This window comes from Bison bison, unplaced genomic scaffold (assembly GCF_000754665.1).
Source record: "Bison bison bison isolate TAMUID 2011002044 unplaced genomic scaffold, Bison_UMD1.0 scf7180017863683, whole genome shotgun sequence".
In the NCBI taxonomy this organism is placed as follows: Eukaryota; Metazoa; Chordata; class Mammalia; order Artiodactyla; family Bovidae; genus Bison; species Bison bison.
The window spans coordinates 263,101-275,042 of NW_011494255.1; the positions used below are offsets into that span (position 1 = coordinate 263,101).

Consider the following 11,942-nt stretch of genomic DNA (forward strand, 5'->3'; position numbering starts at 1 on the left):
CATGGCTGACTCTTTGCAGCCCTGTGGACTGTAGCCTACCAGACTCCTCTGTCCATGGGATTCTCCAGGCAAGAATACTGGAGTGGGTTGCCATTTCCTCCCCCAGGGGATCTTCCTGACCCAGGGATTGAAGGTCTCCTACATTGGCCGGTGGGTTCTTTACCACTAGCACCACCTGGGAAGCCTGTTAGCATTTAATAGTCCATTATTGAAACCCATTCAAGTTTTTGTTCTGGGAACTGGAGATACAAAAATATTACAGAGTTTCTGTCTGAGGAATTCATAGTACCTTTTGGAGGGCAGTCAAATCAGCATGATGGTCTAGAAAGATAATGATCTTCAGTTGTCCCTTGTATTGATGTGTTATCTTTTTCTCTATTAGATGCCTTTTGTACTTTCTATTGTTAGTACCACAATGTAGTTGCAATTTTATATTTAATAATCGTATTATTGTTTTTGAGACTGGCCTGGAAGGTGTCCCTGACTGCTATTTGAAGAAGTAACATCTAAGATGACTCATGAGAGAACAGCCATAGTAACTAATATTCTCTCATTGCTTCCTGTGTGCCAAGGACTTCAGTGGAGGGAAAGTATTCACAAATTCTTGGTAGCCTATGAGACCACAAAGTCTTGGAAGTAAGCAGAGTAGTGGAAGAATTAAGTGGGAGGCAGAGAGTAATGAAGATGATAATGGAGAATCTGTTCAGTGTGTGCCTCTATATAGCCTTAAAAGCATTCTCTTGAGATCTTGCTTTAGTCTGTTATCAGTAAACTAATTCAGGGTTTTGTGGAGAGTATAATAACAAAGATGGTTGCAGTATGGGAAAAGAGGTGGTTGGAGAGGCAATCACTTCTGAGGCTGGTGTGGTGGGCAAATTCAATAATAATTCATATAAATGGAGTAAAGCAATGAGGGCGAGCACAGGGAGTGATTCTGGGGTTATTTTTGAGATGGTATTAACAGAAATCAGTGGCCAGTGTGATGGTGACACATAGGTTATATTTTGGGTTGATCCTCTGACCTTCACATCAACCTACAATCCAGGTAACACATCTCCATTCTTGATTTACTGTGTAGTAGTGACTGCTAGACGAGAAACAAAATAAGGGAAAATTCAGTCTGGAAGGGAGAGGACTTATATTTTAGAGTTGTGCACTTTGAGGAGCTTCCAGACTGGAGCAGGCAGTATGTTGTGATGCTATGTTAATCTTTGAGTTTAGTGAAGATTCCATTTCCAAGTCCATACCCCAAATATAATCAAACTTGTAAGTTTTTCTTAATCCCTTCCAATTTTTGAAATGCTTAGTAATGTTTGCCATAGGATCATATTATGAATGCTGTTCTGGAGGTCAATATTTCATCCTTTCAATAAGTCATTTAAAAAATACAGGTAATTCCATAATTGGCTTATTTATTTATATTATTTTCAATTTGGGGACACCACATGGTATATGGGATTGTAGTTCCTGGTCCAGGGATCAACCCGCAGGGCTGTACTGGAATCATAGTCATCACCACTGGACCACAAAGGAAGTCCCTATAACTGACTTTTTAAAGGCTACTGTAGACTGTTCTGTTGAAGAGATCTATTTAATTTACCCAACTATTCACCTGCTGATTGTACACTCAGGTTATTCCTAGTTAAAAAAAAAATTACCAAACAAAAATGCCTGGCATTGGAAATTCTGCATCAATGAGATTTAAATTGTATAGATAATTTCTAAATTGCCCTCTAGAAAGGATGTACAGATAATATCCTCTACTACCCCTCTGTGTAAAATAATGGCTAATATTGAAGTGTTTTATTTGGGAATGATGCCAAACAATGTAATACTTTATATCACCATGTAATTATTCGGAATTGCCCTTTGTTTTCTAAGGAAATATTTGCATTCCTTTTAAGCCTCGCCCCTCTCGGTTCGCAATTGGCAACAGCCACATTCCCCGCCCCAGGTATATGTGTTTACAGTGCTGGGCTCTTCAGCATCGGCGGCTCCGTCCCTTCAACAGGTCTCAGACCGACCTTACTCATTCTCCATCCTCCTCCACCTCCTTTCCAGATTTCACCTTGTCTTTGACAGCCGCGTTTATAACTTGTCTTCACTCCTACAAACTTCATTGACCTTCCGAAGGCGGCCCCTAAGGCTAGCTTCTCGCGTCTTTCCGCCGTACGGAACTGCACTTCCTTCAAGATGGCCGCCCCCATAGTGCTTCTCCCTGGTGTTGGCGGGCGCCGCCATCTCTCCGTATGCTCCAGAAGGCAAAATAGAATCCAGCCCGCGCCGCCACGGTCTTGGATAGGGTCCAGTCTCTCAAAACTTGTTCAGCATGGTGCGTTTGACCGACAACGAGGAGGGAAAGGGAAGGAAGTGTCCTAAGGTGATTTCAGTTCCCGCTCTGAACCCTAGCGTCTGCGATGAGCGATTCCTCTCGCATCGCTTCGGTGGGCGTGGTCCCGTTACGTCATAGAGCTGGGCAGGAGGCCAGAAGTCCAAGACCTCAAAAGGCTCTGAGCTCGCGCCAGATCAGAAGCGTCCCTAGTGGCAGCCAGAGAAGGGACTTGCGCTCGACAAGATGGTAATGGGAATCATTTTGGAAGTGAATTCAGCCTTTGGTAGCTGCCCGGAGCCTTGAGAATCTTAGTATCAGGTGGGTAGTGTTTGGGACGTGGATCCGGAGTGAGGGGCCTGCGAGGCCAGTGGAAGGCCTTCAGGCGGTTTTTTTGGGTTCAGTCACTGGGGAGGCTTGGCTTTAGTCATACGCCCTTTGGGCAGTCAGTGCTATTAAATCTCTGAACAGAGAAGCTATCGAGGTGCTGACTGAGGGTTTGTGTCTGTGTATTTTGAAACCCAGCCTTCCTAAAATCCCTTGCTGACTTTATAATTGACCTCTCCAACCAAAACTTTTCTTTTCCGTGTCCCACCCGGTTCCCCTCAGGATTGAGGACTATCAAAGGAAAGGGGGATTGAAAGTGAGCTGGATCCTGAAGGGCCCTCTTGGGTACAAAAGGCCCTCCCTGTCAGCCCCCTTTCTTGTTTGTAGAAAAACGCTTTGATCTCCTGGACTTTCAGGGATATCCAAAGAGCAGACTAATTAGGAAAGTGGGAAGTGAGGGAATGCAGAAACCAAGGAAAATCAGGCAAGAAACAATAGTTCACGGAATCTTAGTTCCTCCTTAAGGGATATGCATAGGTTCTGATGCATACCTTTGAGTTGTTCTGCAGAAACTCAGACACCTGCCGGGGTGGAAGATATGTTTATTTGTTGAGCACAAGCTTGTAGACCCCAGACTGGTTAGAACTAGAAAGTTGATGATGAAGTTTCCTGAAACTGTTACCTCACCACCAACCAGTCAGTAGGAAGTCATGAACCCTGCATCCCTCATCACAAATAATTGCTTTAAACAACCCTTCCCTGAAAGGCATCGGAGTTGAGGTCTTCTAAGCCTGAGTTTATTTCAAATCCTGAAAGATGATGCTGTGAAAGTGCTGCACTCAATATGCCAGCAAATTTGGAAAATTCAGCAGTGGCCATAGGACTGGAAAAGGTCAGTTTTCATTCCAATCCCAAAGAAAGGCAATGCCAAAGAATGCTCAAACTACCGCACAATTGCACTCATCTCACACACTAGTAAAGTAATGCTCAAAATTCTCCAAGCCAGGCTTCAGCAATATGTGAACCGTGAACTTCCTGATGTTCAAGCTGGTTTTAGAAAAGGCAGAGGAACCAGAGATCAAATTGCGAACATCCACTGGATCATGGAAAAAGCAAGAGAGTTCCAGAAAAACATCTATTTCTGCTTTATTGACTATGCCAAAGCCTTTGACTGTGTGGATCACAATACACTGAGGAAAATTCTGAAAGAGATGGGAATACCAGACCACCTGACCTGCCTCTTGAGAAATCTGTATGCAGGTCAGGAAGCAACAGTTAGAACTGGACATGAAACAACAGACTGGTTCCAAATAGGAAAAGGAGTACGTCAAGGCTGTATATTGTCACCCTGTTTATTTAACTTATATGCAGAGTACATCATGAGAAACGCTGGACTGGAAGAAACACAAACTGGAATCAGGATTGCCGGGAGAAATATCAGTAACCTCAGATATGCAGATGACACTGTCCTTATGGCAGAAAGTGAAGAGGAACTTTAAAAGCCTCGATGAAAGTGAAAGTGGAGAGTGAAAAAGTTGGCTTAAAGCTCAACATTCAGAAAACGAAGATCATGGCATCCGGTCCCATCACTTCATGGGAAATAGATGGGGAAACAGTGGAAACAATGTCAGACTTTATTTTTTTGGGCTCCAAAATCACTGCAGATGGTGACTGCAGCCATGAAATTAAAAGATGCTTACTCCTTGGAAGGAAAGTTATGACCAACCTAGATAGCATATTCAAAAGCAGAGATATTACTTTGCCAACAAAGATTCGTCTAGTCAAGGCTATGGTTTTTCCTGTGGTCATGTATGGATGTGAGAGTTGAACTGTGAAGAAGGCTGAGTGCTGAAGTAATTGATGCTTTTGAACTGTGGTGTTGGAGAAGATGCTTGAGCATCCCCTGGACTGCAAGGAGATCCAACCAGTCCATTCTGAAGGAGATCAGCCCTGGGATTTCTTTGGAAGGAATGATGCTAAAGCTGAAACTCCAGTACTTTGGCCACCTCATGTGAAGAGTTGACTCATTGGAAAAGATCTGATGCTGGGAGGGATTGGGGGCAGGAGGAGAAGGGGATGAAAGAGGATGAGATGGCTGGATGGTATCACGGACTGGTTGGATGTGAGTTTGAGTGAACAACGGGAGTTGGTGATGGAGAGGGAGGCCTGGCGTGCTGCAGTTCATGGGGTTGCAAAGAGTCAGACACGACTGAGCGACTAAGTGAACTGAACTGAACTTGTCACTGTGGGGCTCAGACATGGCGAAACCTGGGGTGGGGGAAGAGTGCCAGTGAAGGGGGATTTATGGTCCAGATTTAACTTGGAGTCATGTTTTTTGTTTGTTCTGGTTTATTTTGTTGGGGTGACTAGTGTATGTTAAGAGGCATAAGGCTGGAGCTTTGGAGAGTAGGTAGGCTTGAGGTTCAGATATGGACTTCTGGGCACGGATTTGATGACAGATTCATTCAGTTGATCCAAATCCAGTTCACTCCTTTAAGCCCATACCTTCCTCAAGACACTAACTGAAAACTTTTGTTATGACACAACACTCTTGTCATTATCTTCTCTTAAAAATAGTTAGATATAATCTAGTGATGTGTTATAAAAGATGTGTTTTATTTCTCTTGCCTCCAAGTCTACTCCACAGTTTCTCGTGTATTCCCTTTCAGGTTTAATCTATACAAGTAAAAACATCTCTTTTACCCTAAATGCTGATCTCAAATGCAAACCATGGTGTATATATGTGTTTAATATTTTTGTGTTACCTTTGGATGGAAAAGGCACCTTTACCATACCTTTGGAATGACTTGTGTAAGAAATATGGCTTCCCAGGTGGCTCAGTAGTAAAGAATCCGCCTGGCAGCATAGGAGATGCAAGAGATGTGTTTGATCCTTGGCAGGGGAAGATCCCTTGGAGGAGGAAATGCCAACCCACTCCAGTATTCTTGCCTGGAAAGTCCCGTCCCAGGAACAGAAGACCCTGGTGGGCTGCAGTCCATGGGGTTGCAAGAGTCAGACATGTCCGATCAACTCAGCGCACACATATGCACATATAACAGATGTTGGTTTTATCACTTTATTTCTAATTATAAACATTTCCATAGTATAAAATGATTACATTTTCTTAATGGCTGCAGTAGTGTCATGTCAGGTGAGTGAACCAGTTGCAAGGTTACTAGAGTCACATTAACTGTACATGTACATTAATTTGGATAGGGTTGACTTACATACTTAGGCTTTTCTGCAGCATGTTAACGATTCTCTGCTTATCCAGGTTCTCTCACCCACCCACAGGATTTGTTGTCATTTACCACTGAATAATTCAGAGTTTTAATTTATATTTCCTTTTTAGTTTGAAGGTTTTTCATTTTTTTCCCCTGGATATGCAGGTTTTGGTTTCTGTTTTTATGTATGTGTTGAATTTGTCATTAATATTTCTGTCTTGCATCTCCTGCATTGGCAGGCCAATTCTTTACCACTGAGCCACCTGGGAAGCCATATCTCTTATACAAATCATTCCAAAGGTATGGAAGAGGTGCCTTTTCCAAGCAAAGGTAACACAAAAATATTAAACATATACATACACCATGGTTTGCATTTCTGGTTTTGTTGTGTTGTGGTCAAGAAGTAAACTTCTTTGATATTAATTTGTGAAACTTATGAAAATGTCTTTCTATGGCTTACTTTGCTCTTTAAGGCTTCATATTTTTCTCTTTGTACATGTGTGTATTTCTGGAAAAGCAGGTGGCCCTTCTAGGGAAACAGGAGTGATGCCATAAAGTGAATGTGTGCAGTGCCAAGAAATCATCAGGAAATCCTACCCGTTCATTATAGGAGGGATAGGAGGACTCGTGAACAGGGGATTATGAAATTTGAATGTGGCCGAGATGTTATATTCATGTTCTCCTCCCCATGAGTAGTCCTGAGTTTGATGGTCCTTGATAGTCTTATAAATAGTTCTATATGTTTTCTCTTGTCCAGATCTCTGGTCCTGGTGCATAGAGTAAAGTGATTCAAGGTTGGCGACCGAGTGGAATTGCATGTACCAAGAGGTCAAAGACAGAGGATGAGTTGCTTGGATGGCGTCACTGACTCAATGGACATGAGTTTGAGCAAGCTTCGGAAGATAGTGAAGGTAAGGGAAGGCTGGTGTGCCACAGTCCATGGGGTCGAAAAGAGTCAGACATGACTTAGTGACTTAACAACAAGAGATCAAAGAACAGTTGTGGTGGGTAGAATGGAGGTGGGTCTATGGTTTTGGGGGTTTAGAAAAGCTATTGGGAAATTATCTTGGAAAAATTTGTGGCCAGAAGGAGTGGAAACAAAAACTCAAGGTGATCCCGATGAATCAATGAGCTTATAACGTGAGTCTTTGTCTTTGATTTGCTGCTTTGGAGTAAGTGTTGGGACTTGCTCCTGTTCTAGTTCTCTCTTTGTGGAAGAAGGTTGCTCTGTGTGTGTGCATTGAGTGTTCTAAGAGCTGTTTCAGACACCTAGTATATGCACTGAGCTTGTATGCTACTTTCTAGTGTGATGTTATGGGTAGTAAACTTTTTCAGCCAGCTCTACAGAGAACTAAAGTTTTGGAGGTTGTCTAGTAAAGAAAATACAAAGTAGTTAGGGTGATGAGCTGTGGAGAGAAGCAGCCCAGGTTTGAAATTCAGCACTGCCTCTGAGAAAGTATGCAACTGTGGACAAGATACTTTATCTCTAAGTTCTAAGCCTTGACTTGTTTCATTTAAACATAAACCTAGTGAAGGCAATGGCACCCCACTCCAGTACTCTTGCCTGGAAAATCCCATGGGCGGAGGAGCCTGGTAGGCTGCAGTCCATGGGGTCGCTAGGAGTCGGACACGACTGAGCGACTTCACTTTCACTTTTCTCTTTCATGCACTGGAGAAGGAAATGGCAACCCACTCCAGTATTCTTGCCTGGAGAATCCCAGGGACGACGGAGCCTGGTGGGCTGCCATCTATGGGGTCGCACAGAGTCGGACACGACTGAATCGACTTAGCATAGCATAGCATAGCATAGCATAGTGATTTGATACATCTGAATTGGTGGCAAGGATTAAATAAGAAAATACTTATGATTTGCTTAGCATGTTAATATTCATGGTGTTTGCACTGCCTTGAGGTCTAGATGTGGTTTTCTAAACAAAAGGAAACTTTCAAGAATTAGGATTTTATGTTAGAGGACACCTATATTAGATTTTGTGTTGGTTCTGTGATTTTGTTGGTCAGTTGCTCAGTCATGTCCAACTCTTTGCAATCCCCTGGACTGCGGCATGCCAGGCTTCCTTGTCCTTCACCATCTCCTGGAGTTTATACAAACTTGTGTCCATTGAGTTGGTGATGCCATCCAACCATCTCATCCTTTGTCAGCCCCTTCTCCTCCTGCCTTCAATCTGTGATAAAGTAACATAAACTTAGTCATGTAAACACAAGTCTATTTATTGTCTTAGAGTTCTATGGGTTAGCAGTTCAACATGGATCTTACGGGGCTAAAACCAAGGTCTCAGCAGGAATGTGTTCTTTCCTGAAGGCTGTGGGGGACAAACTATTTCTTTGTCTTTTCAAGCTTCTCAAGTCTGTCCATGCTCCTTGGCTCCTGGTTCCCTTTCTCCCCATCTCCAAAGCCAGAAACAGCATGTTGAGTTCTTATCACATCACATCTCTCTCTGGTCCCTTTGCTTTCTTCCACGCATAAGGGCCCATTTGGTTACATTGGGCCTACCTGAATAATCCAGGGAATCTTTGGATTAGTAGGTCATCTTATTAGCAACTGTAATTTCATTAACAAGCTCCATTCCCCTTTGCCATGTGGTGTAACATATTCACAGCTTCCAGAGGTTAGAATGTGGATATCTGTGTGGGGGCCATGACTCTGCCTGTCGCAGCACCTTTAAGAACACCAGCAAGGGGTATGGCCCAGTAGTTGTGGTGGTTTAGTCCCTCAGTCCTGTCTGACTCTTTGCAACCCCAGGGACTGTAGCTGGACTGTAGCCCACTAGGCTTTTCTGTCCATGGGATTTCCAGGGGAATGTACAGATTGAAGTGAATTGGCTTTTGGACTGGGCTTGGCATGTATATACTATTAATACTATGATATACACTATTGATTAGATAACTAATGAGAACCTACTATATAGCACAGGGAAATCTACTCAGTGCTCTGTGGTGACCTAAATGGAAAAGCACTCTAAGGAGATGGGGATATATGTATGTGTGTCCCTCATTCACTTTGCTGTACAAGAGAAATTTACACAGCATTGTAAAGCAATTATACTCCAGGAAAAGTAAAGTGAGTTTGTTTTTAAGTCCTTAGAATCAAGTGAAGTAAGGAGAACGAAGTTCCAGGACCAGGAAAGGATCACTTCCGGGGATACGTTAATTTGAGATGTGAGGTCTGTGATCAGGATTTGAGTGACAATCTGGAAAAACAGAAGAATCCCAGTTCCAGTCATTTTTGAAGAACAGAAGAAAATGACCATGGACCAGGTGAGTTTGACATGTTTACTCCCTCCTTTCTTTCATGTTGTATTTGTAGAGGCTTATAAAAATTGATTTATTGGAAAATGACACATTTTTAAGAGCCTGAATGTCAGGAAAAATATCAACCATAATGTCTATGTCAAGGTAAGTTTGAAATAGGGGGGAATGCACGTCAGAGAATCTGCTCAGAATTTTTAACGTCAGAATATTAATTAAAAAACTGTAAGACCCTAGGGGTTATTTGTGTTGTTATTCAGTAACTAAGTCGTATCTGACTCTTTTCGACCTCATGGTCTGCAGTGTACCCAGGCCTCCCTGTCCTTCACTGTCTCCCAGAGTTTGCTCAAACTCATGTCCATTGAGATGCTATCCAACCATCTCATCCTCTGTTGCCCCTTTCTCCTCCTGCCCTCAATCTTTCCCAATGAGTCAGCTCTTTGCGTGTGGTGGCCAAAGTATTGGAACTTCAGCATCAGTCCTTCCAGCGAGTATTCAAGGTTGCTTTCTTTTAGGATTGACTGGTTTGATCTCCTTGGGAGATCCAAGGGACTCTCAAGAGTCTTCTGCAGCACCACAATTGGAAAGTATCAATTCTTAAGGACTCAGCCTTTTTTATAGTCCAACTCTCATATCTGTAAATGACTAGGAAAAACCATTCAGTTCAGTTCAGTTCAGTTGCTCAGTCATGTCCGACTCTTTGCGACCCCATGAATTGCAGCACGCCAGGCCTCCCTCTCCATCACCAACTCCTGGAGTTTACCCAAACTCATGTCCATTGAGTCGGTGATGCCATCCAACCATCTCATCCTCTGTTGTCCCCTTCTCCTGTCTTCAGTCTTTCCCAGCATCAGGGTCTTTTCAAATGAGTTAACTCTTCACATCAGGTGGCCAAAGTATTGGAGTTTCAGCTTTAGCATCAGTCCTTCCAAAGAACACCCAGGACTGACCTCCTTTAGAATGGACTGGTTGGATCTCCTTGCAGTCCAAGGGACTCTCAAGAGTCTTCTCCAAGTAATGTCTCTGCTTTTGAATATGCTGTCTAGGTTGGTCATAACTTTCCTTCCAAGGAGTAGGTGTCTTTTAATTTCATGGCTGCAGTCACCATCTGCAGTGATTTTGGAGCCCCCCAAAATAAAGTCTGTTTCCCCATCTATTTGCCATGAAGTGATGGGACTGGATGCCGTGATCTTAGTTTTCTGAATGTTGAGTTTTAAGTCAGCTTTTTCATTCTCATTTGTTGCTCTACCAGATTATCTCCAATAATTTTGGAAGCCAGTGCCAACAAGAGAAATACAAAGCATTATGTGATTTGTGTTTTTGTGCAGAGAAGGTAGGTCATTTCCTCAGTAAAGTATATCTTTCCTGGCACTGAAGTTTTAATAAATGACTTATTTATTTGGCTGTGTTTGGTCTTAGTTGCAATGTATGGTCTCTTTTAGTTGTGGCATGTGAGACCTAGTTCCCTGGCCAGGGATCGAACCAGGCCCCCTGCATTGGAAATGTGGAGCCTTTGCCACTGGAACTGGAGAAGGCAATGGCACCCCATTCCAGCATTCTTGCCTGGAAAATCCCGTGGACAGAGGAGCCTGGTAGGCTGCAGTCCATGGGGTCGCAAAGAGTCGGACACGACTGAGCGACTTCACTTTCACTCTTCACTTTCATGCATTGGAGAAGGAAATGGCAACCCACTCCAGTGTTCTTGCTGGAGAATCCCAGGGACAGTGGAGCCTGGTGGGCTGCCGTCTGTGGGGTTGCACAGAGTCGGACACGACTGAAGTGACTTAGCAGCAGTAGCAGCCACTGGAACAACAGGGAAGTCATCCTTGCTGTTGAGAACTTAGAGGCAATAAATCATACTGGTTATTCTTTTGTTATGTATATGTAGTTTCCCTTTGGGTATTTTTGAATTTTCCCTTTGAGTTTGGTGTCTGCAGTTTTACCTCCGTGTGTGTATAGCTGTGGATCTCTTTTTCCTCCTGCTTGGCATTCTTGAGTTCTCTCATTCTGAGGTTTTGTCTTTTACCACTTCTAAAATATAATCTGCCTTTATATCTTTGATTATTACTTTCCCTCAGATTTTTTTCTTCTCTCAGATTCAGAGTAGGTGTAAATTCAACATTCTCATTATGTCCTTCATATCTCTCAACCTCATTTTGCACTTTCCATTGTTGTCTTTTGCACTTCAGATCTGTTGTCCAGTTCACTTCTGTGTTATATCTAATTGGTTCAGTTCAGTTGCTCAGTCGTGTCCGACTCTTTGCGACCCCATGAATTGCAGCACGCCAGGCCTCCCTGTCCATCACCAACTCCTGGAGTTCACTCAAACTCATGTCCATTGAGTCGGTGATGCCATCCAGCCATCTCATCCTCTGTCATCCCCTTCTCCTCCTGCCCCCAATCCCTCCTAGCATCAGATCTTTTCCAATGAGTCAACTCTTTGCATGAGGTGGCCAAAGTACTGGAGTTTCAGCTTTAGCATCAGTCCTTCCAATGAACACCCAGGGCTGATCTCTTTTAGAATGGACTGGTTGGATCTCCTTGCAGTCCCTTGCAATCCAAGGGACTCTCAAGAGTCTTCTCCAACACCACAGTTCAAAAGCATCAATTCTTCGGCACTCAGCTTTCTTCACAGTCCAACTCTCACATCCATACATGACCACTGGAAAAACCATAGCCTTGACTAGACAGACATTTGTTGGCAAAGTAATGTCTCTGCTTTTGAATATGCTATCTAGGTTGGTCATAACTTTCCTTCCAAGGAGTAGGTGTCTTTTAATTTCATGGCTGCAGTC

General features: G+C 43.3%; 1 protein-coding gene across 4 annotated transcripts in view; it reads left to right on the forward strand.

Moving 5' to 3' along the window:
- LOC104983917 (zinc finger protein 350) overlaps positions 1-11,942 on the forward strand; it is a 30,037-nt gene that overhangs the window by 11,810 nt on the left and 6,285 nt on the right. For 3 of the 4 annotated variants that reach the window (XM_010833461.1, XM_010833460.1, XM_010833464.1), the window contains 2 exons: positions 6,638-6,791; positions 8,977-9,156. The gene's annotated coding sequence lies outside the window, so the exon portion shown is untranslated. Of the gene's footprint in view, positions 1-6,637; positions 6,792-8,976; positions 9,157-10,399; positions 10,570-11,942 lie in introns of those variants that run through there. The other variant, XM_010833463.1, reaches the window with a different exon arrangement.